Genomic DNA, 23621 nt, shown 5'->3' with positions numbered 1-23621 from the left:
TTTTCAAATTGCAGGTAATAATTAAAAGTAACAAAATATACAAACCACACGAGGTGCGCCGCCTATCATTGTATTTCAGCACTTTCATGCTACGACAAAAAATGATAAACTCATTCTAAAACACTTCAATTAAAACAGCATTTTTTAACAACCTAACATCAGCCCCAATTAGAGAAACGTGTTCATAATTTTGAGCCCCCCAAAAAAATTGTCTCAGATCGACCCGGAAATAAATTTTTCTTATAGAATGTGGCCTGTAGAATCCATAATTTCAAACAGTTCCAAGATTGGGCTACTAGTTCAAAAGTTACAGCCTTTTGAATTTTTTTTCGAAATTGGTTTCTAGTCTATAACTTTTGATTGAGAAGTCTGATCGAAAAAGTACGAATTAATTTGGATTCTACGCACCCAAATTAATAAGAAAAAGTGTTTTCCCGAGAAATTTTGGTGTAGTCGATTTTTGGTAAAAAAGGAAGGTTATACACTGCCTTTTTTTGAGCCCCGAAAAAAAAATTGTCTCAGATCGACCCGGAAAAAAATTTTCTTATAGAATGTGGCCTGTAGAATCCATAATTTCAAACAGTTCCAAGATTGGGCTACTAGTTCAAAAGTTACAGCCCTTTGAATTTTCTTTCGAAATTGGTTTCTAGTCTATAACTTTTGATTGAGAAGTCTGATCGAAAAAGTACGAATTGATTTGGATTCTACGCACCAAAATTAATAAGAAAAAGTGTTTTCCCGAGAAATTTTGGTGTAGTCGATTTTTGGTAAAAAAAAAGGAAGGTTATACACTGCCTTTTTTTGAGCCCCGAAAAAAAATTGTCTCAGATCGACCCGGAAAAAAAATTTTCTTATAGAATGTGGCCTGTAGAATCCATAATTTCAAACAGTTCCAAGATTGGGCTACTAGTTCAAAAGTTACAGCCCTTTGAATTTTTTTTCGAAATTGTTTTCTAGTCTATAACTTTTGATTGAGAAGTCTGATCGAAAAAGTACGAATTGATTTGGATTCTACGCACCAAAATTAATAAGAAAAAGTGTTTTCCCGAGAAATTTTGGTTTAGTCGATTTTTGGTAAAAAAAAGGAAGGTGCCTTTTTTTGAGCCCCGAAGAAAAAATTGTCTCAGATCGACCCGGAAAAAAAATTTTCTTATAGAATGTGGCCTGTAGAATCCATAAATTCAAACAGTTCCAAGATTGGGCTACTAGTCCAAAAGTTACAGCCCTTTGAATTTTCTTTCGAAATTGGTTTACAGTTTTTTTAAAAATTGCAGCTGATAATTAAAAGTAACAAAATACAATCCACACGAGGTGCGTCGCCTATCATTGTATTTCATCACTTTCATGTTATGACAAAATAACTAAATACAGCACATACTTATAAATTTCCAACGGGCCATTATGATCTCGGTGCATCTCGGTACGTAGCAAACCGTTAATTGTATCTCTGTGTTTGTTTCATTGTTTTATTGCATGTTTGTACTTACTCATGTTTGACTCTGTTCTATACATCTCTATGTCGAAACAGGATAAATAAACATTATTATTATCTACAGGCCAGGTCGCAACCGCCCCCCGCCCCCCCCCCAGGTCAGTCCGCCCATGGCTTAGTCTAGACGCAAACAAAATAAATTAATTTTGGTATACAAAGACCAGGTATAGTATGATCTTTGGTATAGTGAGGTATTTTGAATTCAGAACCAGGTACTTTCAGTATTCCTTTCTGTTCCATTTTTGGCATTGTTATGTCGCGGTAAAAAAAGAAAAGTGTTATAAACTGTCCTACCACCAAATACAATAATCGTTATAAATGTGACCTAACTGTAAACTAGAAGCGGTACATACATTTCGTGTATTATAAAGTTACACAATTTCCTTTTCAATACAAAGAGCAAAATACAATGCGTCCATATGAAATATAGAACGAAAAAGTATGTTACTGTTGCTTTCAGTCTGACCGGGCATTTTTATTCACGTCTTGAACAGTGACACCTTCGCCAATCCCGTCGCGCGAGAATATTTTATCAAAGGGCAACGTTTCACACATATTGACAAAGTAGAAAAGTCTTAATAAATATTTTCTTTTGATGGCATTGACCCCTCAGGGCTGGACAAAATTCAACAATCTTGAACGAAACGCGCCCCCGGTTGCGGTTACCGACGTCTTTAGAAATCAATGATCTTTGAGTGCGTACAATGGCTTCAGTGAAAATCAATCATTTTCCACCCTCCTTTTTATATTTCGCATATAGAAGCCACGAAGTAATTATGCGACCAAAACACTTCATTAGTCAATCTTACGTGCACAGGTGCGCAATTCTTGGCCCAAAAAACTTTTCCCCGTCCAAAGTAATCGAGTTTGTGCGATCTTGTTAAGAAAAACGAAATATGTTGTGACAAACTGGCTCGATCTCCAACCTAACCTGACAACATTCGCTGGTAATTGATTAAAGAACGGGCGACCCGCCACCAAACGGAATTTGATGTTAATCGTTCCGTAACGGGAACGTGCTTTGAGTGCATTTAATCCAAAATCGTATCGTTATATTGTTTTATGGCCGCACTGTAAACCGATTTGCATTTATATTAAATAGCGCCAAACATACTAAACGCGGACTCGTGTACGATTTAATAAATTGCGACAAAAATACTCCCTCGGTGACGTTAATGAGCGCGACTGTACATTAAATTTAATAAAATTATCATCCATCTCGTGGATTAATATTAAATGCCTTAACGAGCCGAATGAATTTTTAAAAAATGTACGAAAAAAGCTCATATCATAAAAAGCTTTCGGTTGCATCCATTATTAAGGACGTAAGTAATTTTTGCTGTTACGAAATTTGAAAATGCACGAAAGGGCGGTGCGCGACGTCGACATTTGCAAATGTCCCGTTCTAACGACCCCTCGCCCTTCTCTCGCTCCTGTTCATCCCTTAATGGCACAAAGCGACTTAATGGGTCCACGGATTCTGCACGCATTGTTTTGCGTTACTCACATGACGACCGCACGCCAGCCTTACCATACACAAACAAGAATTAGCTCGTACAACAATTTGTACAAACGATTTTATCTCTCCTTTCACCCCTTTTTGTCTGTTTAAATTAATTTTTGAAATATATGTATTTTGCAGGGTGTTGCAGAAACGCACATTTTATGCAGCTATTTAGGGGTGGAATTCCGTAATCAATGCACACGGCGCCCTTTCGGTGTAATATTTTTCCAGCATTCCATATGGGGCATCGGGGACGGTTCGCAGATTATTTCTTGTACGAGTAGCGTTCAGTTCATTTTTGTTTATTACTTCCAAAAAATATTATCGACCAGTAATGAGGTGACCGTTAAGATCACTCCCACAACTTTAGCAGTCGCATCACGAAGATTACGTGCTAAGCATATTGGCCCCATAAATTATTTAGTTTAATAACTTCCGATATAAATATGTATTACGCTAACGAGAATGTGCTCTGATCGATCACAGTCTATTTTGCGTTCATGGCGATTCGATAAGACAATGCACATTTACAATTTACAAAATAATGAGAAAAACTAAAATGTGCAACCCTTTCCTATACTTAATTTCTTATTTGTCACAAAGTACGCCTATCATTTAAATAATATACGGTGACGCATTTACCGTTACGTATATTGAGATTTCACTAGCGGACAATTAATCTTAAGAGCAATTTTATCTTTCTTCGTTTTCTATTTTGACATCTATCAAAAATTTCAAATCTTTGATCTACATACTAATTATATTCTCGACACACAGGCCCATTTAACAAAATATAAATAACAAGTGTCTAAATATGTCCATCATTAGAACGTTAATAACATTATTGGGGGAGGGCACAATTTAACGAATGATCGCTTTTACACGTCGGATTCGGTTTGGACATCAGCAACCCTCGCTGTTGTTTTAATTTTTCTGAATTTCTTAGTCTGCCACCTACTCAAAACATCATTTTTGTCAATAAATGGTGCCAATTGCCAAAAACATTATTTAAGGTTTATTGACCAATTCTTTTCGTTTTTTCAACAAATTAATGTCTCTCAAAAGCTTCTTTTTGACACCCTTAATTACCTAATGGTGTCTCTGAAGTTGTAACCAGTGTTGTAATAGTTACAGAATTTTCACTAACTTGTTACAGTTACTTGCCAAAATTTGTAACAGACACAGTTACCTTCACAGAGGATCTAGATACTTTTCAGTTAGAAAAAATTATTTGTTTTTTATATTTAGTTTTTAGACATCATTTTTTGTAACATTTATTTTTTTAAGCATTAATAACATTTCTAAGTGTTAGCAGCTGTATAATGAACGTAGGTGACATAGAAGATGGAGGATAGATGCTGGTAGTTAGTGTTCCAGACGCAAAAACTAAACAGTCAAGAGTTTTTACCATTGTTGAGGAGGAGAAGAACTCAATTAGTTATTTGGCATTAGGTATATAAGAAGAGCAGGAAGTACGTTAGGGCCCTTTGTAAATTGTGCTTTTAATATTACCTGTTCTGAAAATAAAGAAAATGAATAATCTCTGAATGTTCGGAAAACAAGAAAACAAAAATGAGGAATTAACACTTTTTTTAATCCCTAGGGATTAACATTACCTGTTAATGTACAAAAATTAGGGATTAAATTGAATAAAATCGTGTCGGTATTGGAAAATAAAAATTTAGTAGCTGATAAATTTCCTCTACCCAAAATCGTCCTGAAACCTTCATTTTCTACTTTCTGTCAAGAAATTTTTGTTTCCATGACAGAGGCAGAGCAGACAACGTTTCCTGCCGCTTGTCACTTTACCGGCCGCATCTGTGACATTGCTAAATGTCAAAAGAAGATTCGTCTTTTGAAGAATTTCCGCAGTTGTGGCAAATCAAATCAAAAATCTACAGGGTCAGACTCAAGAAACAAAACGCATTAAAATTTATAACTGAAAAGTGTCTGAGAGTACTTGCTGAGAGAAATTGCTTTTTACAACTTGCTTGTAAACGCTAGCGCAAGTTACTCTCAGAAGTACTATCGCAATTTACTATACCGTATAAACTACCCTTAAGTCGTATAGATGATATGTTGGATCAATTAGGTGGTTCATTTACCATTTAGATTACCATTTGATCTATCAGTTAGTCCAAACAGCTTTCAAAGAATCATGACGATAGCGTTAGCAGGAATTGCACCGAAAGGAGCATTTCTTCACATGGACGATTTAATAGTAACCAGATGTCCAAAGAAGCGTTTAAATAACTTACAAAAGGTAAAATATGTTGAAAATTTAATTTAAAACTCAAGTCTTATATAGTAAATTCAATTTTTTCAGGAAAGAAGTTACATTTTTAGGTCATAAAGGACAGATAATGTTTTTTTTGTACTCCGTGGAGTTAAATCAACGTGTTTTGTCATTAAAGTGTCACTTCGGGACAAAGGGTGACAGTACACATTAAAATCTCAAACACTTTAATGATTTAGCCGTGGATGTAGCCTCAGCTGCACCAACAAAATTAAGCCTTAAGTCCAACTTAAAATCTATGGCAACGATTACTAAGATAATCGTTGCTATGGTATTTAAGTTATGCTTAACTTTAAGGGATACTTAATTTTGACGGTGCAATTGGCTCTTAGGGTTACCTTTATACGCACATTTAGTTTCGTGCAACCAAATTTTATACTTATTGTACCGTTTTCCATATACGTATCTTTTTGAATTTGGGAGGCATTAGTTTCCTCATGGCTTGTTCTTCAGAGTTTTAAACGATCATATCTACGCCGTCGTTTTGAACGAGAATCTTTAACTTAAACTGACATTTACCATTTATACGGTCATAATTTGACATAGCGAGGTATATTGATTCTACAATCAAACAAATTTTCTTATTTCAAATTTGAACTTTATCATTGAAATTTATTGCTGTATCTGATCACCGAAGTACAAAAAATAGCGTACATACCACAGGACTAAAGTGCGTCCTAATCCCTCAGGTACTTGTTGCCCTCAATTACGTTTCGGACAACAAACTGTACCCTCGGGATTAAAACATACACTTTAGTCCCTGGGTATATAATAATATTACCTGATGATACGAAATTTCAAGCGGTTAAAGATTTTCCGACGCCAGAAAGAGAAAAGGCAGAGGAAGTCATTTGTGGGATTTTGTAATTATTATCGTAGATCCATGCTTTGTGCAAAATTAATGTAGGAAAAATACTATATTTGTGTGGGCAGAGGAATGTGAACAAAATTTTGAAACTTTAACATCAGCTTTGACTAGTCTCCGTATTTTGTAATATCTAGACTTTGATAAACAATTTGTTTAATCTAACCTCATCCCTTATTATTGCTGTAACCGCAAGCTCTACTCTGACTTAAATAGTTTGAGAGAGCATGTGGAAGATTTTGGAAATATGCTTTGTGAGGACGAACGAAAATAATATTTGCAAAAATATTTCTACGAAGAAAATTACTTTACGGAATCATTTCACATTTTTAAAAGGACTTCCATGGATATCTCTAAAAAAGATCCAAAAAATGTCTCTATAAGATTTTTACAAAAGGCTATTGGACTACATTTATATTTCGAAGGAGGACTAAAAATATGTTCTAGTACAATTTCTAAGAGTTTTAAGAAAGCTTCTATACCCCTAATAAGCGATTTTGCTTTGATCTCTAACAGTGTTCGTCATATGAAATGGTACAGCAATTAAAGTTACAATTCCATCACGATTTCGTTGCATGTAGTTTGCCTGTTTTCTCGAATTATTTTGAAACTTGCTCGTGAATTAAAACGCAGGAAAATAATTAGAATCTTCAACGTATATAGCAGTCTGGACCAACTGCGATTTGCGCTTCAAAATTGAAGTGAAAGTTTCGCTCGTGGCGATTCCAAGAAGTTCTCCAAAGTAATAAATGTAAGATTATATAAGGGAGGAAAAATTTTATTTCATAATCATAAATATATGAGGTCTGCACGAAATTGCAATTATTAACAATAAAAGAGACGATAAATCTGAACTTAACTTGACTTAATAGTCCTTTATTATAGACTATGGTCTTTCTCCATCGCTACTGAAATTATCAACCACAAGATCGTAAGTCCGCTCACTTTATTCCGTTGCACGGAATGTGCAGTCTCTATACGTGGCGTAAATTGTAATAATAAAATTTCGCCCGGAAACTCCGAGACGAGGAGTCTTTGTTATATGCTGCGAGTGTGTGAAGTGTTCTGCACTCGTAAAACATTTCTTCTGATATCTGATGGGGTTGTTAACAGCAAAATAACGTATGTACGAATCGTGAGACGCGAATATAATTCAAAAGGTCCGAGGGGCTAGCGAAAAATGTCTCGTTTAGTTTAACGTGGGGCGCATGGAGGGGTGTTCATATCCCATTTATATGGTAAATTTCGAAATACTTTTTTCGCCATTTAAATTCCACGCATAATTAAATCCTATTGTGGATGCTCATTAGGGATGCTCGTCCTAATGAGCAAATTTGCAGATAATCAGAACCAAAGAGAGCGCCACGTAGGCACCGGTCTGATAGTTTTAAACGAAATTGGTCACCTACTACAATTGCCGTATTACATTTTGATCGCTACTAATATCCGGTATTAGCGAGGGCAATTGCGATATCGTTATGTGTCAAATAACGAGAGAACGTCGGACAGCTGCTGCTGCTAGTACGGCCGTTGATTACAAATGACATGCGAACGATTGCTGGAATCATCAGATTTAACGACCTTATGCATTTATTCTTGCTTGCAATTAAACTCTCGCCCTTACTGTATTTTAGGTAATGACAGGACTCGCCTTTCGAGTGGTGTTTAATTTAACGGGTGTTTTTCAAGTTTAACGGTATAATTATAATTACAAATTATATGCCTAAGAAGATTGCTTGATAGCTGTTTAGAATAATTAATTAAGGATTTCTTAAGAGTTAACTAAGCTTGCGTATTTTTCGCTCCTTTATAAGGTACTGATGAGAATATTAGCCTCTTTGTACAAATTTTGTTTTTTTTAGAAAGCATGCTGTGCATTCAAAATTCAAAGTATAGATATACAAGGTATAGCCTAACACCAAAATGGAAATGTATGAGTGATTTAGAATAAAAAAATCATGAAATTGAATTCGTTTTGTGGAACAAATATCTCGAGTTTCATCTCCGAAAACTGTTACTTGACATTTTTGATTTTAGTTAAGATTAATTAGATACAACTACAGTTACGGTTCCTCTAGATTGAAACAAGGTCAGATGCGAGCGAGCCACCCTGTAGTGAAGGAAAATACGTCTTAACGTAAGTGTGTAAGTATTGGAAATAGCCACCGGGACATCTTGTATGTGGGGTCGTTCAAGTTGTTTCATGGGATTTGGGAAGTTTTGTTTCAAATAAACACGGAAATGGAAGGGGTTGTTGAATTGTCAATTTAATGTTCGATATTTATTATAAAATTAGTCAGTAATTGTTTAATTAATTTAATTCTATTTCTTGTTTAAAACGCATAAATAATTAAGGGAATACGTAATCGAAATTTAATCGTACTACAACTACAGATTTAAATATACGAGTACTACTACTACTTACGTAAGTAAGTGCGAATTTCCTTATACGAAATTTGAAAACTGGAAAAGACTTTATGTTTGGTGGACGTTGGAGGGCTGCTAGTAAATCAGTTAAAAATAATTGTCACAAATTGTTCATGTATAGCAAAAGTAACTAGGTACTAGCCCCCTATAGGAACAAATAAAGAACTAGCACCTCTTTGTTTTAAAAGGGAATAATCGTGCAGTAACTCTCCTTATACATAAAAGTCACAAATTTTCAAGGGGTTAACTTCTGCAGTGCGTCAAATATTTTTCTTTCTACAATTATTTATTAGTACTGGAACCATTAGCAATCCAATTCTATTTGGATAAGTAAAATAACTGCCCCAAAGGCCTAGCCCTAGTAATGATAATGATATAGTTCCGTTCTGCTAGGTGTTATGGTTGCAGTGAAAAATATAAAGAAGGATCACAAAATTTGGGACTTCTGGAAACAAATCCTAAACAAATCGTTTTGATCATTGGTTTAACTGACCGATATTCTTATAGTATTCGAATGGTTATAGCAGTTCGTTATCAGGAACTCGTTATGGCTTCTCTTAATAATCACAACGCGTAGTGGTCAATATTGCGAGAGCCGCAACACGAATTTCGTTATGTGGCCTCTTTAATTAACCACACGGCGTTTTGGCACGAATAACGTGTTATGGCTGTTTCAAAGAGATCACATGTTTCCTTGCTCAATGAGCGCTTTTGTTTTTTGAGACTCACAATGAGAAGATATATAGGGTTCAATACACTGAAATGGCTTTAGATGCGCGGCTGTCTAATTTTGTCATTTATGTGGGACGTTGCGCATTGTCGTAAAGATTGCTACTTACCCACTAGTGAGTAGTGACTAGATGATGTAATTTGTTGAACAATTCGGCCACTTACCTGAAACAAACAAAAAAAAATTAAGTAAGTATAATGCGTTCCTACTGTATCAAATATAGGCTTTATCAAATAAGCGTGTCAAAAAATTGGTTGTCTACGAGCCCGATGCAACAGTTTTTTTTAAATAAACCAAAGATATGTTTCAAAATTGCCTGTGGAACTAACGGATTTACCATGAAGAAGGGAGTGAAGAAAATCAACCCAATTTTTTCTGACACATTTACCTGTAATAATAGTCTATTACGTCATAAGGTTGTATTACAGGTGAGTTCGCGACAATTCTAGGAACCTTTAATACGCAAATTACAAGATAATTATCACTTCCAAACGATCTATTCTATTTTTTTTCATTACGCACGGGTGTAGGTAATGGGTATTATATTATGCAGCTACATTTTACGTTATAACGTCATTTTCGGAAAAGTCGTAGCAAAATAATATTAAGATATGTACAAAATAGCAACATGATTTTTAAAAAAGCATTATTTAACGTACAGTAAAGATATGGTATAAATATAATAAGATTTACAGTTTCTCTTTAATTGTTCGCTGGTAAAAAAACGTTTTTCTGCGCCCAAAAGTTGATTTTTATTAAAATGTGCCTTGTGTGCCATTTGTAATTAGGTTTTTACCTTCACCAATCTTAAGCGTTATAATATAGTGCCATTTATATAGTTTTTATTTTGTATTATACATTGTATTTGGCACATATTGTATCGTTTATTGGTGGCGACAAAAATTTTTCACATTTGTGTAACAGGTTAATATTTACTGCACTGTAAAATTGGACGAATGCCTAATTTCGAGATTCACTTGAACGTTAAAATGAAATAAATTTGTGCGACAGTTTTAAACGAATGGTCGAACGATTTTGTTGGAAACAGTTTGCGAATAGCCATAAAATGTGTTTCAATTCCGTATTAGTAGCAATAGTAGCCGGATGATAATATGTAGACATTATTTAAAGCATTTGTAACCTTTTACTAGATTTCGACTAAAAAGTTCTCAAGATTTTTATGGTGTGCAAATTAATTTTAAGATGAACAAGTATATTTATACCTTAACTGTTCATCTTCCCTATTTGACACAATTGTGGAAGATGTTTCGAAGAAGCCCCAAGTAGCACAAATAGTTGGCTTTCGCATGACGCTACATTTTTCCAATATTTGAACGTTGGATCAATGGATCAATATTGACAATGTATTTATTTCAGTGTTGAGACTATATTGGCAATACTGGATAGCGCCAACAAGCTGACCAAGATTGGACAAATGATAGGCCGCCATGTTTTGGCGAATATTTAGTATAAGAAACAAGATTCTTTCACCACATTCGTGCAATGTTAGTGTAAATTGTTCACCCAATATTAAATTCGCAATATTGGCCCAATCTTGACATTTCAATAGTAATAGTTGAACCAACATAAATTGGTATGTTGGTATATTTCCAAGCGTTAACATTTTATTTTATGTGATCTTTCGTTCCCGGATCCTCCGGATGGATCTTTAGAACACTACTCATTAATCGAACACGAAATTCAAAAGAGTATTAATTCTTTTCCTGCTGGATCCAGCCCTGGTATAGATGGTTTACGCCCTCAATTTCTTAAAGACATCATCTCAAAATCGGCCGGAGATGCAGGGAAAAGAGCATTGACTGCTATAACTAAACTTTGTAACTTTATGGTAGACGGTAAAGTACTCTCAGAAATTTTGCCAATACTTTACGGGGCAACACTTTGCGCCCTTCACAAGAAAGATGGAGGAATACGTCCTATCGCAGTTGGCAACACTTTACGACGCCTAGTTGGCCACACAGCATGCACAAAATCAAATGAGAAAATCCAAAAACGCCTGGCCCCACATCAAGTTGGAGTAGCAACAAAACGTGGATGTGAAAGCGCGGTTCATTCTATCAGAACCTATGTAAACAACCCAGCAAATTCCGAAAAAGTTTTACTCAAAATCGACTTTCGTAATGCTTTCAACAACATCGAACGAGATAACATGCTGGAAGAATTCAAGTCCTTTGTGCCCGAGCTTTACCCTTTGATGTATCAGTGCTACCGCAAACCCACGTTGCTCTTCTACGATAAAACCAAAATTCTATCACAACGCGGAGCACAACAAGGCGACCCATGCGGACCATTGGGTTTCAGTCTAACCGTACAACCACTTGTAGAACAGATGACTTCGGAACTGAACGTATGGTATCTTGATGATGCCTCTCTTGCAGATAATTTCAAGACTGTGTTGGCTGATTTTATAAATCTATTGAAGCTTGCTAATGAAAGAGGATTGGAAATTAATACAGGAAAATGTGAACTTTTCTTTTGTAATGGTTACGTGAACGAGATTGTATTACGTTCCTTTCAACAAATTTGCCCCGGTATCCGTCTAGTAACTTGTCATGATCTAGAAATTCTTGGTTCTCCAATCTTCGAAGAAGCATACTCAAACTGCTTTATGAAAAAGTTACACCAACTCCAATGTTTAACGGATCGCCTCTCAGGAATTAACACTCACATAGCGTATTTCTTATTACGTAACTGCCTTTACATTCCGAAATTAACTTCTTACGTACATGCGCAGTGTGGAATTTTCCACAAATGTTGATATCATTCGACGACCTCCTAAGAAGCTCCTTTACCAACGTCCTCAACATGAATATCAACGATGACGAATGGCGACAAGCAACTTTACCTGTAATTGACGGAGGAACTGGCCTTCGAAAAATATGCGACATAGCACTACCTTGCTTTCTCAGCTCAACCTACGGTGCTCAGACTTTGGCGTCTCAAATTCTTCCCCATATGGATGGCCAATTTCCTGTCCACCTTCAGGCTGATGCTTTAACGGCATGGAGTTATTTAAATACTGAGATTGCTGCAATTCCTCATAGTCAAAAATCCTGGGATCTAATCAACATCAAGCGAATTTAAATCCCAGACAAATACTGATAATGCACGATTCCTTGCAGTTCAAGGTGCACTATCTGGAGCTTGGCTCCAATGTATTCCTTCTGCCAATATTGGTACCATGTTGGATAGCCAAGACTTTGAAACCTGTATGGCTCTCCGCCTTGGCTGCAAGAGGTTTCAAAAGCACCAATGCAACTGTGGAAAGGTTGTAGAGGAAAATGGGCATCACGGTTTAAGCTGCTTATCTAGCAAGGGAAGACTTTCACGGCACACAGAGCTGAATCACATCATTCAGAGAGCTCTTGCGTCAATTAAGATTTGTTCAATTCTGGAGCCTGTAGGTTTGTCACGCGACGATGGAAAACGACCAGATGGAGTCAGTCTAGCACCATGGCGAAGAGGACAACGCTTAATTTGGGATGTCACCTGCGTGGACACTGTTACGGCATCATACATACATCAAACATCAATAACCGCCGGATCAGCTAGTGAAATTCAAGCAAAGAAGAAGCACGAAAAATATTCCGATTTGAAATCTAACAATTTTTTCATTGTGGCTCTAGCTTTTGAAACCTTTGGCCCCTGCAGCTCGGAAACAACATCATTTTTGATGTGTATTGGACAAAACCTCATAGCAGAATCCGGAGACAGCCGTGCTAAAAGTTTCCTATTCCAAAGAATATCGCTTGCCAGCCAACGTGGAAACGCCGCTAGTATTAGGGGCACCCTCCCAGATCATCCAGGAATGGACGAAATATTTTCATTGTGAAAATGAATCATGGCAGAAAACTCAAGTGGATACTTGCTGAGCTCTCCAAGGCTTCTACTGACGCTACTTGCGTCCATCACATTATATTAAGATTATTGTTGTTACCTACTCATACTCTTAGTTTAGTTTAAATTCAATAACCACTTAATATCCATATGTCATAAATACTACTGTTTATTTTAATACACTTGCAATTTTATGTAGGACCATCAATCTCGATTGCCAATACTGTACCAAATCTTTTTAGCCTTTATTGGACCAAAATACTGTGCTGCTTGTGCTACCAATATTTCTTACTTTTCTAAAACCGTTGTGATTCAAGGCGTCCGCTAAAAAAGGAAGACATCTAAAATGATTTCTGGGAAGTTACCTGATAACTTGGAAACATAAACAGTGCTTTTCATTAATGCCATAAAAGACACATTTGGGTGAGGAGTTCACAACTTATTTACCAAATCAAAATGACTTTCAAAAGATATTCTTAAATATGCACCTGTGAAAATTTTTTACCATAAGTCCAGGGAAGACTATGATAGTTTTAAAACCCCAATCCCACATTCGGTTTTTAAGATAGAGAGCCTTGTGGACGTTTTCAAAAAGATTTTTGAGGACAGTTTCTAGGAGAATTCTTAAACATGTTCGTAAGCAGATTCCTATAGTCATTTTTTAAATTTCTAGGTAGGGATTTCCAATAAGTAGTACCCAAGGTTACAACAAAATGTCTAGAATAATTTCGAAAAAAGTTTCCTATTGGCGTAAAGAGAGCAATTTTCGCCGCTTTTCCTTTACAACAAATTTGGTTTGGTGTTTTTTAGTTCAGTATTTCATTGTATTTTGTTAATGTTATTGTTTGACAACCGTCGCTAATTTATCTTATGGCCACAATCTCTCAGAAAAATTTGCGGTGTCAACAGAAACTGAGAAAATACGATTTCATAACAGTACTTAATAAAGCAATTAAAATGCCAGGAGTGAAACTATTATTAAATTCCCCAGCAGAAGTGTTACTCGCACTTCCGATTTGAATATTTGAATCAAGATTACTCGGCGCAGAAACATCAATATTGCAAATAGTGATGTAATATCGTTAAGCCTCATCCAAACATTTATCTTGAAGTTTAAACAATAACAGAAAAACAACGGCATTACGCAACGAAGATAATACTTTGCCATATGCTTTATAAACGGCAGGAGATCTCCTTCAGCATGATTCAGGATGGTTGTCTGCAAAGTTTTCATTATATCAGCTGCTCTATTCATCGCAGTCCTTGCATCTGCACCGTATCAAACATGTAAGTGTATATTATCACCCAAATCAATGAATAACTATGTTCTTTTAGGTCCAACCGACGTTGATGCTGTTCAGGTAAATGATGTAACTTTTAATGAATGCACGTTGGCGCCTTGTCAACTCAAGCAAGGACAATATCTCTACGCCACTCTCAACTACACTTCTCGTAAGTAGCACGAAGGGAACCTCACTTCATGTATTAACTACTAAGTTTAGTGCAAGAATTTGGAGTACCGAATGTGACAGAAAAAGTCCTAACAGTGTCCGGTCACCCGTACTATAGAGCGCCATTTTGTGAAGCTCCAAGAGTATGTCCCTTAGTGGCAGGACTCACTGAGCTCCTCGTTCGTAATACTACCTATTTAAGTTATCTTCCATTGGTAAGATATTTACTGCTTGCGTTCGTGCATGAACTATTCCATTTGTAGGGCTACCATCTTCTACGGCTAACAATTACAGAGGGCGCCGAGACGGTTTTTTGTGTGCAATTGCCAATCGAAATGGTACCATAGTGAGCAAAACATAAACTATACCCCTATTGATATATGTATCCATTCCTTAACTACTAGCACAGTTTTTAACTAAGAAATTAGGTTGATCTTGGCCAGAAGAGTATTCAACCTTTGTCCTAGCAATTGAAAGCAAGAAAAAATCCAATACTCCTGTCAGATTAAAAATAATAAATAAAATAATAAAAAACTATTTATATATTTTCATTTTTTCGAAGTTAAATTATTTCCTTTTTCATATAAATCCTTTGCCACTGAAGCGGCTCAGTCCGTAAATATTCCTCGAGAATAATAGCTATCATTATTGACTCGTGATATAATCAACTATTAAGTGTTTGATATCGAAATTACAAAAATTAGTTTATATCGATGTTGTAAGGATAATGTGTGGTCGACCAAAATTTTGCATTTGCGAATTTTTGATCCTTACTGAGGATTAATTACGGTTTAGTATACGATTTACCTGTTCAGTGTCTGACGTTAGCATTGCTTACGCAATATATTATGGGCCGCGGTATTCACTACCCCTTTTAATTTGTTTGTGTTGTTGGATGTTACAGATTAGGCAGAAAGCGTCCTTATTGAGCTCAACAAGGCCGTTGCGACATGTAGTAGGTAATTTTTATTTTTCCCCGATCCTTGATATAAGGTTTGATTACACACTGGTTTTTAATAGAATCGAATTGTAATTACTACCTTTGTTTGCCATTCACTTAATGTGTTTCTCTGTTGTTTTATGTGGAAGCCTGTTTTGATATTAAAACTTTCTCTGACTACGTGTTGATCTCCTTTTTACTAAAAATTAATTTAAATTTGCAGATCTATGTACATATTACAGAGTCCTAGTCATTAGAAGAGAAGAGACAATTCTAAACTGAAGATCGTACATACAAGACGCACATCGCCTGTGACTGCTCTGCGACCCCGGAGTAGCGCAACGACTTTGGCATCGGTAATAACTTAGAAGTAGCATTTTCAAAACCACAAACGTAATAAACTTTCTAAAAAACATTCACATTCCAAAACATGACAACGATCTTTGTAATTCAGGCATTATTCATTCGATTAAAAAAATCCTCTTATTCTTGAATCGTTATTTGTCTTATTGATCTGAACCAACAATGCATCTTTGAAATATAATTTGGTATGTGGTTATGATTTTCGGCATTCTAAAGGAAAAACAGAAATAGGAGTGACCCAGAATTTTTAAGCGAAGTTTTTTGAATTTTCGATCCAATTGGTTACGATTTTCTTTAGCTTTGTAGTGTTTATAATTCCTTTTTTTATCAATTTGGAATCCTTCGAATTGTTTTGTTAACCTTACTTATCTTTTATTAAGTATGTGCAAGTGCATGTGATTTTAAAAAGTAGTGTACCTACTTTAGAGAATGTACTTGGTTTTTTGAACTTTTCTAAAATGCAAATACCTCTAGAATGTAAGAAATTCACTATTATCAACGACTTTATCTTCGCCCATCCCATATTCCATTTGAAAAAAGATTGTAAGCAAGTTACTCGGTTGAATTAAAAGGAATTTATTAGAAAATTAACAAAAGACTCCAGTAATAACTACCTATGTCTTAGTCTTAGGGTTTCTAATCACATTTTAAAAAGATTCTTTGGTAAAGATTACAAATAGTTCGTTACTCTTCAACAATAAACCTTCATACAAAAGATCCAAAACTTGGAAATAATAATTCGTTGCAGCCATTGTAATTGGGATCTTACTAGCCGCAATTTGAAGACCTAGAAAGTCTAAAGGATGCACATCTGCATTTTTCAATTACTCATTATTAAAGTTAAAACCTGAATAGACCACAGGTTCAATGAAGGGCATAACAATTGAATGGAAATAATGCACGTTTCCTCTCAATTTTTGATTCAAATAATCAGTGCATGATTACATAAAATTTGTCACGTTGGTATCGACCGACCTGTCGAAATGCAACTAGATACAAAAAAAATAATTAATTGCAGAAGTTGGATCACACGACAGAGTCTTGAGTCTAAATTATAATTCATAACTTTATAGCCGAGCGCATTGCAGTAGTCGGAATTTCAACTCAATTACATAGATATAAATTTAATTACAATGGAATGAATAAAATTCAAGAAATACATAAATTTTATTTGACGTAATCTGCATTAAATGTAGTTTTAATGAATTTAAACACCCCCTTATTACGTTTTAATGAAAACCTCAACTAAAAATATACATTACGTGCCTAATATAAATTAGATTAGGGGTCGACTGTTACAAAATTTAACGCGAGTAAGACTAATTTAGTAAAATGCCATCGGCCGAAATACCTAATACACAATATACACAGCCACCATCTTTAGCGGTATCATAATTCATTTCGCGTTTCTACATTTTTTTTCTGCCGCAACACAAAAGTCCGCACGAATTCGTAATTTAACTTGTTCAGCTTTACGGCGCAAAAGTTTCGTGGATTTTTAACTTCGGCCGGATCCAGTCAAAAAGTCCGATATGCTCCCTTTAATTTAACGTTAAGGTTATAAATTGTGAGTGCAGGAGTGAATGCATCCTGTATTTCGTAGAGGGTGTACGCATAATTCGGGGCCCATCACGCTGATTAATGTTGGTGGTGTTTTGATCTATGTGCGGGCGAATGTAACTACAAATTTAATTCGAATAGGTACAGAGGTAAAGATATGTTTGAGCGTAATTTTATTTTGACACTGGTGTTTTATTAGAGTTTTATTCAAAACGCCCGCGTGCTGAGGGTAAGAATTAATAGCCTACGGCTGAAAACCCAATTATTTTTCTCTTTTCCGCAAGATTGGGTTGTATTATGACACGCCGTTTACATTCTCTACTGCGCTATTCTCGACGGGATACGTTAGTAAAACAAGAAGGAAAAATTAGGGAGTTTTAAGCTTACAGGATGTGTAAATAGGAGAGAGTGGTGTATTTGTCGCTGAAGAAAAATTACTTGTAAATTTCGCGTTTTATCGACGAAGGGTAGGTCTGCCGGGTTATACTAATAACCAATTCGCGTGCCTTGCGGTAATTAACGCATTTCGTTAACGATATCGTTGTTTTTGGTTTTACATTTGCCATAGTATCGTAAAAGAATCTCCTTCGTGACCACCTTTGCGCCTAATTCCCACCCGAGTAGATGTTACCTAATTATGTTCCGTATTTGTAATCGTTTGTCTTTTGCAGGGTGTTTTACAAGAATTTCATTAGCTGAATCTGACGCAACGTCCGACTTTTCGTTCGGTTGATGCGTTAGATATAAATTGCTTTGTTATCATACTGAGAGCCCTTTAGAACGGTTATATTCCACATTACTGTTGGCTTAGCTATTCAAATGAACCCATATTCACTCGCGAGTTGTTTGAACAACGTGACGTACTAAGTGGATTAACTCAGAGTTGGGTTTGCGTGTAATAATCGTCTTAACGTCTGCATTGTTCCACACTTAAAAACTGCCCCTTTTTAGGTTTCGTCTGTTATAGGAAGTAGCGGTGATAAATTTCGCGTTTCTCTACTGTTTGCCGTATTCATTGATCTTGTTTTGGCGTTTCCGCTACAAAATAAGCCCGATGAATACCAAACAACTATTTTTCTTAGTTACAAGGATTGATTTTCGGGTATAACTTCCCCTATTTGAGGTAGTTTCCGTAAATTGCAGGTAGCCATCACGAAGATGAAAAACTGGTAAGGGTGGATTGCCGTTGCATTATTCCAGACAAATATTCTCTTCGCAAACGGCTGAAGTGGGATCTACATTGATATCCTACACGTCGTATTATAATCAATGCCCGAGTCGATAATGACATGAGAGGCCTGGTATCTAGAGGCGCTTCGTTACGAAGGGTGTCGTGCCGAAAGTATTTATGTTGGTACTAGGAGCTCAAGAAAAAAAGTAAAAGTAATGGAGTTAATTTCTTGAGTTGTGTTTCAACCACCGCAACCGTAAGCAAAAGCTGTAATTAATCGCTGTTCTCGTCAAGATATTTTTGTTGCGTCAGAAAGCCATATTCCGTTTTGAACTTCATTTTATATCGTGCTGACAGATGTCATTGGCATGTACAATGATTTGATTCACTTTATCTACCCTTGACGTTAAAGTGATCCCTTTATCTACTCTTACGGTTAAAAAGATTCTAAGCCTACTCATTCAACCCTATTCAAATTTAACAACTGCTATAAAATGAACATTTTTAGACCATTTCAAAAACTATAGGTACGTAAAGTACTCTCCTCCGACACACCGTTTTCGAGATATTCGCTGTTAAAGTTTGAGCATCATGTACGAGTATGTTTGCAAAATGACAATTATTTCGTCCGGAAGTTCCAATCGCCTTTTGTAAGTATCCTCCTCCGACACTCCGCTCTGGAGAAATGATCGGTATTATAACCGATCACAATAAGTGGACGAGAAGGAGGAATGAATTTCTTTCGTTGAGACTATTCATTAGAGTACCATGAAGGATAAAACCAGCCCCCCTTCCCTCCAACTTCCCATTGTGATAAGGGAATAGGGAGGTAGTTGGTAGAAAACAGTTTCTTTCGTTGATGCTTTTAATTAAAGATAATAGACTTTCTTAGACATTTCCTACAGATCTTGTCTAAATGGCGGAGTTCAGACAGGGATATCATCCGTGTCTGCTCTTGCACTAGAATATCATGACGGACAAAACCAACTAAACCATTTTTTGCCCCCCCCCCCCCCCCCCCGCAAGTTTTTAAACATGTTATTTAGCACCACTAGAGCCTTGCGTATACAATATCTGGGACAAATTGGTTGCCACACCTAAAAGTTATACAAGTTTTACTTTCAGAGACAACATCTTGAGAAATAATTTATGGGAGAGCCCCCCTTCAGACAACAAAAGTTGAAGACCGTCTGGTACACCAAGTATCTATAGCCTACCTATTGCAAAAAAATTCAGGATTCTAGGACGATTCCCCAAATAGTAATTTAAAACCGCACAACTGGGTTCAAACGGACGGACAGGTGAACGGACGGACAAAAACGCAGCACATTTCTTTTAACTTTTAAAAAATACGCTAAAATGCTTAGAAAAGAATGCCAATGGTAGCTCTGTGACCGATACAAAAAGTTTTGGCAAAGTTCTGACCCGAGCCGCGAAAACTGTAACAACTTCAAGTTGAGGCGACCATCACGCGGGAGAGATTTATGGGAAGCGTCGTTTTCAGGTTGCGGTGGGTCCATTTCATATTTGGGATTCGGCGAGTACAAATCTGGAGGGAGAGAAAGATTGCAGGTCGAGCTCTGCACTTTAGAATCGCGTAAAACGAAATTCTTCGCCAAGTTTTCAAAACGAAAATTGCGACTTGTATACACCATTTTTTCAGATCGCGTCAAAATTTTATTGTTGATAAAGAGTTTGAACCGAAAGCCGTATAACTGTCGTATCTAAAAGAATCGTCAACTGCGCAAGTGAAGTTTCGTCACACCATTTTCGAAGAATTGATTGTCGTGAATACTTTATACATTTGTTTATGCAAGGTACCTACTAATAAAATTATAAATAACACGACAACCGACAAAAAGGCAAGGACAATTAATTTGTGCTTTCTTTTGAAGAAAAAGCGGAACATTGGAGGTAGAAGTTCGTCTTTCATGGCGAACGGACGTGTTTTGAGCCAGCGCCGGCTGATTTTAGTGGTATTTGTGTTTGTATATGTTTAAAATGTATTGTCTCGTGCAGTCGGGAGCGCACAAAAATTTGTAATTGTTTAGTGCTTATTTCATCGAAATCGGTTCAGTGGTTGAGATTTTACGAATTTTTACAGTTTTAAGTTTAATCTCAAAATTCATAACGCGCGGGAATAATTAAATCCCGAGAAGACAAGGCAGGAACCTCCAATCAACAGGACAAAATAGGGCGTAAAGTTAAGATAAGTGCTTGCTTGCTTACTTACTCACTTACTTAGAATAGAATTAAGGCTAAATTTAATTTAAAATTGAACAAAAGAGAAAAGATAGAATAGAGAGGCGCAAGTCACTGGGAGCTACATTGAATATACCTACTTCGAAGCGGGGTGGAACAAATTGACCCTTGGGAAAGGAAACATAAACTTGTCAACCGGAGACATATAAAGAAACCATTGGCTATAAAGCTCTCAAATTTCGGTCTAATAGGCATTGATAGTGTCTACCAGGGACGCATCCTCACGACAGTTGACTAAATCCTGGGAGAGGCGGCGACGCCAGGCATATGTCAAAGTTTCAAGTTTCAAGTTTCAAGTCCATACCGCGGAAATTTTTCCATAAATAAACTAAATTGGAAGTAATAAACGGCGATGAACCTGAAGCACAGTTGTCCTGATTTCAAATTCGCCAACCAGACTTTCGGATTCACTTTTAAGGAGTAACCAAATAAAGGCTACTATCCAATTCTCAGATTTGCTGCTAACTTTCCCAAGGAGAAAATCAGCTTACCGCGAGAGAACATTTCAACGCATCGATAAATGTAAGTTATTTGAATTTTTTGCATTGTGTAAAAACAAGAGTCATTGCAACGTTCCTAAAGGGGCCAATTTACGGGAATTTATTCCGTCAACTAATTTCTGTATTTTTTATGAACCCAAACCAGTGATATTGGTAGAGTTTTTCTCATTAATTGTGAAGTGACTTTTTAAGTTGATTAATACCATTCTTTTGTGTGGATTAAATTCATTTAGCATCCAAAGGCGTGCAAATTTGTTTTTGAATAGAATTTTATAACTGGCATTGTTGTAATTATGAATAGTAAAAAATTTTGGTAATTAATTAGAATTGGACGTGATCACGAGACAGGGTTTAACTTTTATTTTGTATCAATTATTACATGAAGTACATGAGTTTTTTAAATTTTCAAAACCGAGAAATGAGGACTCAGATTTCTACATCAATCTTTTAGATGATTTTTCTATATTAAATATGGCAATTTCACCATTCATTTTGTAAAAAATATTTGCTTAAAATTATTTCGAAAAAGCCTAATTATTTCTAAAATCGATCGGTTAAGTCATATGGTCCCTAAATACGTAACAGTTTACACAGCAAATCTTTAAGGGATCATGAGTATTACTCACTCATGGAACATAAGTCCTCCAAATTTGAAGATTGCTTTTCATATTTGTCTTGCAAGATTTAAAACAATTATTTTAATTATTATACCAACTGCAAAAGTGTTATTTCAAGAGCATGTTACGTACAGAACTTCTAAGTCTCCAGAGAAACAAATGTCAATAGGGCCATTTAATCTCTTGTGTTCTTTGTTTTAATTTTCTTTACCTTACTTCTGTCTTATTGTTGTGCATAAGTATTATTTTTGTTTTCTTTATGGATTATGAATTCACGTGTACCGATGGTAGGAGTGAAAAACCTCCCACCTTTTAAGCAATTTTTCTTTAAATTTGAAATTGTTTTTTCTTTTTCTTATCTTTTATTTTTGCTTAATAAAGAAACATTATTATTATTATTATGGTAGGTGTATCTTGTGAGAACTCAGGTCTAGCCTGGTTAACTAATCGCACGGATTAAAATCAAGTAACGATTAGTGTCTGTGTCTGTGTCTGGTGAAGTTATGTAGGGTCCTTAAAAAAAAAAAAAAAATCACACACGTACATTGGACATCTAGGGATAATGTAATTCGTACTTACCAACATACCTATTGATGGGCACAATAGCCAACGCTATCAGGAAAGAGGAAAACAAAACAAAAAAATCATTATAATAATTCCTGTAATTTTATTAAATGGAGTTTATTGTGTAAGTGTTTCTTTGGCTTTGCGTTTGGGTTGAATACGAGTGGGTTGTGATAACGTGGTGTGCTTCTGTGAAGAAGGAGTTTTGTGTTTTTTAATTGTATTTATGGTGTTTCTTTGTTCCTGAGGTCGTATTTGTGAGGTTGCTTGGGTTTTTGGTGGAGATATTGCAGTATTTTGTGAGCCTGTGGTGCTGTTAAGGTTTTTGCGTTTCGGTTGTATACGAGTGGGTTGTTTCTGAGAAGAAGGAGTATTGTGTTTTTTAACTGTGCTCGGGCGTGTAACTTTATTGGATGGACCTGTCTTTGTAGTACATGTTGCGTTACTTGTGTTTATGATGTTTCTTTGTTCTTGAGGTTGTATTTGTGAAGTTGCTTGGGTTTTTGGTGGAGATATTTTAGTATGTTGTGAGCCTGTAGTTCTGTTAAGGTTTTTGCGTTGCGGTTGAATACGAGTGGGTTGTGATAATGTGGTGTGATTCGGTGAAGAAGGAGTTATGTGTTTTTTTATTATTATTATTATTATTATTATTATTAACTTTACTACAAATTTTGCGTTATTTAAAGAGTGAACAAAAAGTAAAGCATCCCTAAGATCTGGCATCCCCTTCGAATATTCAGATAAATGTAAATTCACGGTTACACCTGTAAATTAACTACAAATAACTCTATGGCCCTTCTGTGAAACCTGATCACTCCCTGAAGTGAAACGAAAAAAATTCAATAAAGAAAGAATTAAAAGCAATACCAATCGAAAAATGTAACAGTGTTTCAATCCAACAATAGAGAAAGGTGTAATTGAAGTCGGGAAAGTTTTGAATATTTTAACCACCGAGGTCTTTCACATACAAAAATGAAGGCGCCTTACAAGTAATTGTAATTAAAGAAGAAAGAATAAACTG

Source organism: Photinus pyralis, unplaced genomic scaffold, assembly GCF_008802855.1.
Source record: "Photinus pyralis isolate 1611_PpyrPB1 unplaced genomic scaffold, Ppyr1.3 Ppyr1.4_LG8, whole genome shotgun sequence".
Lineage (NCBI taxonomy): Eukaryota > Metazoa > Arthropoda > Insecta > Coleoptera > Lampyridae > Photinus > Photinus pyralis.
This window is presented reverse-complemented; position numbering follows the sequence as displayed.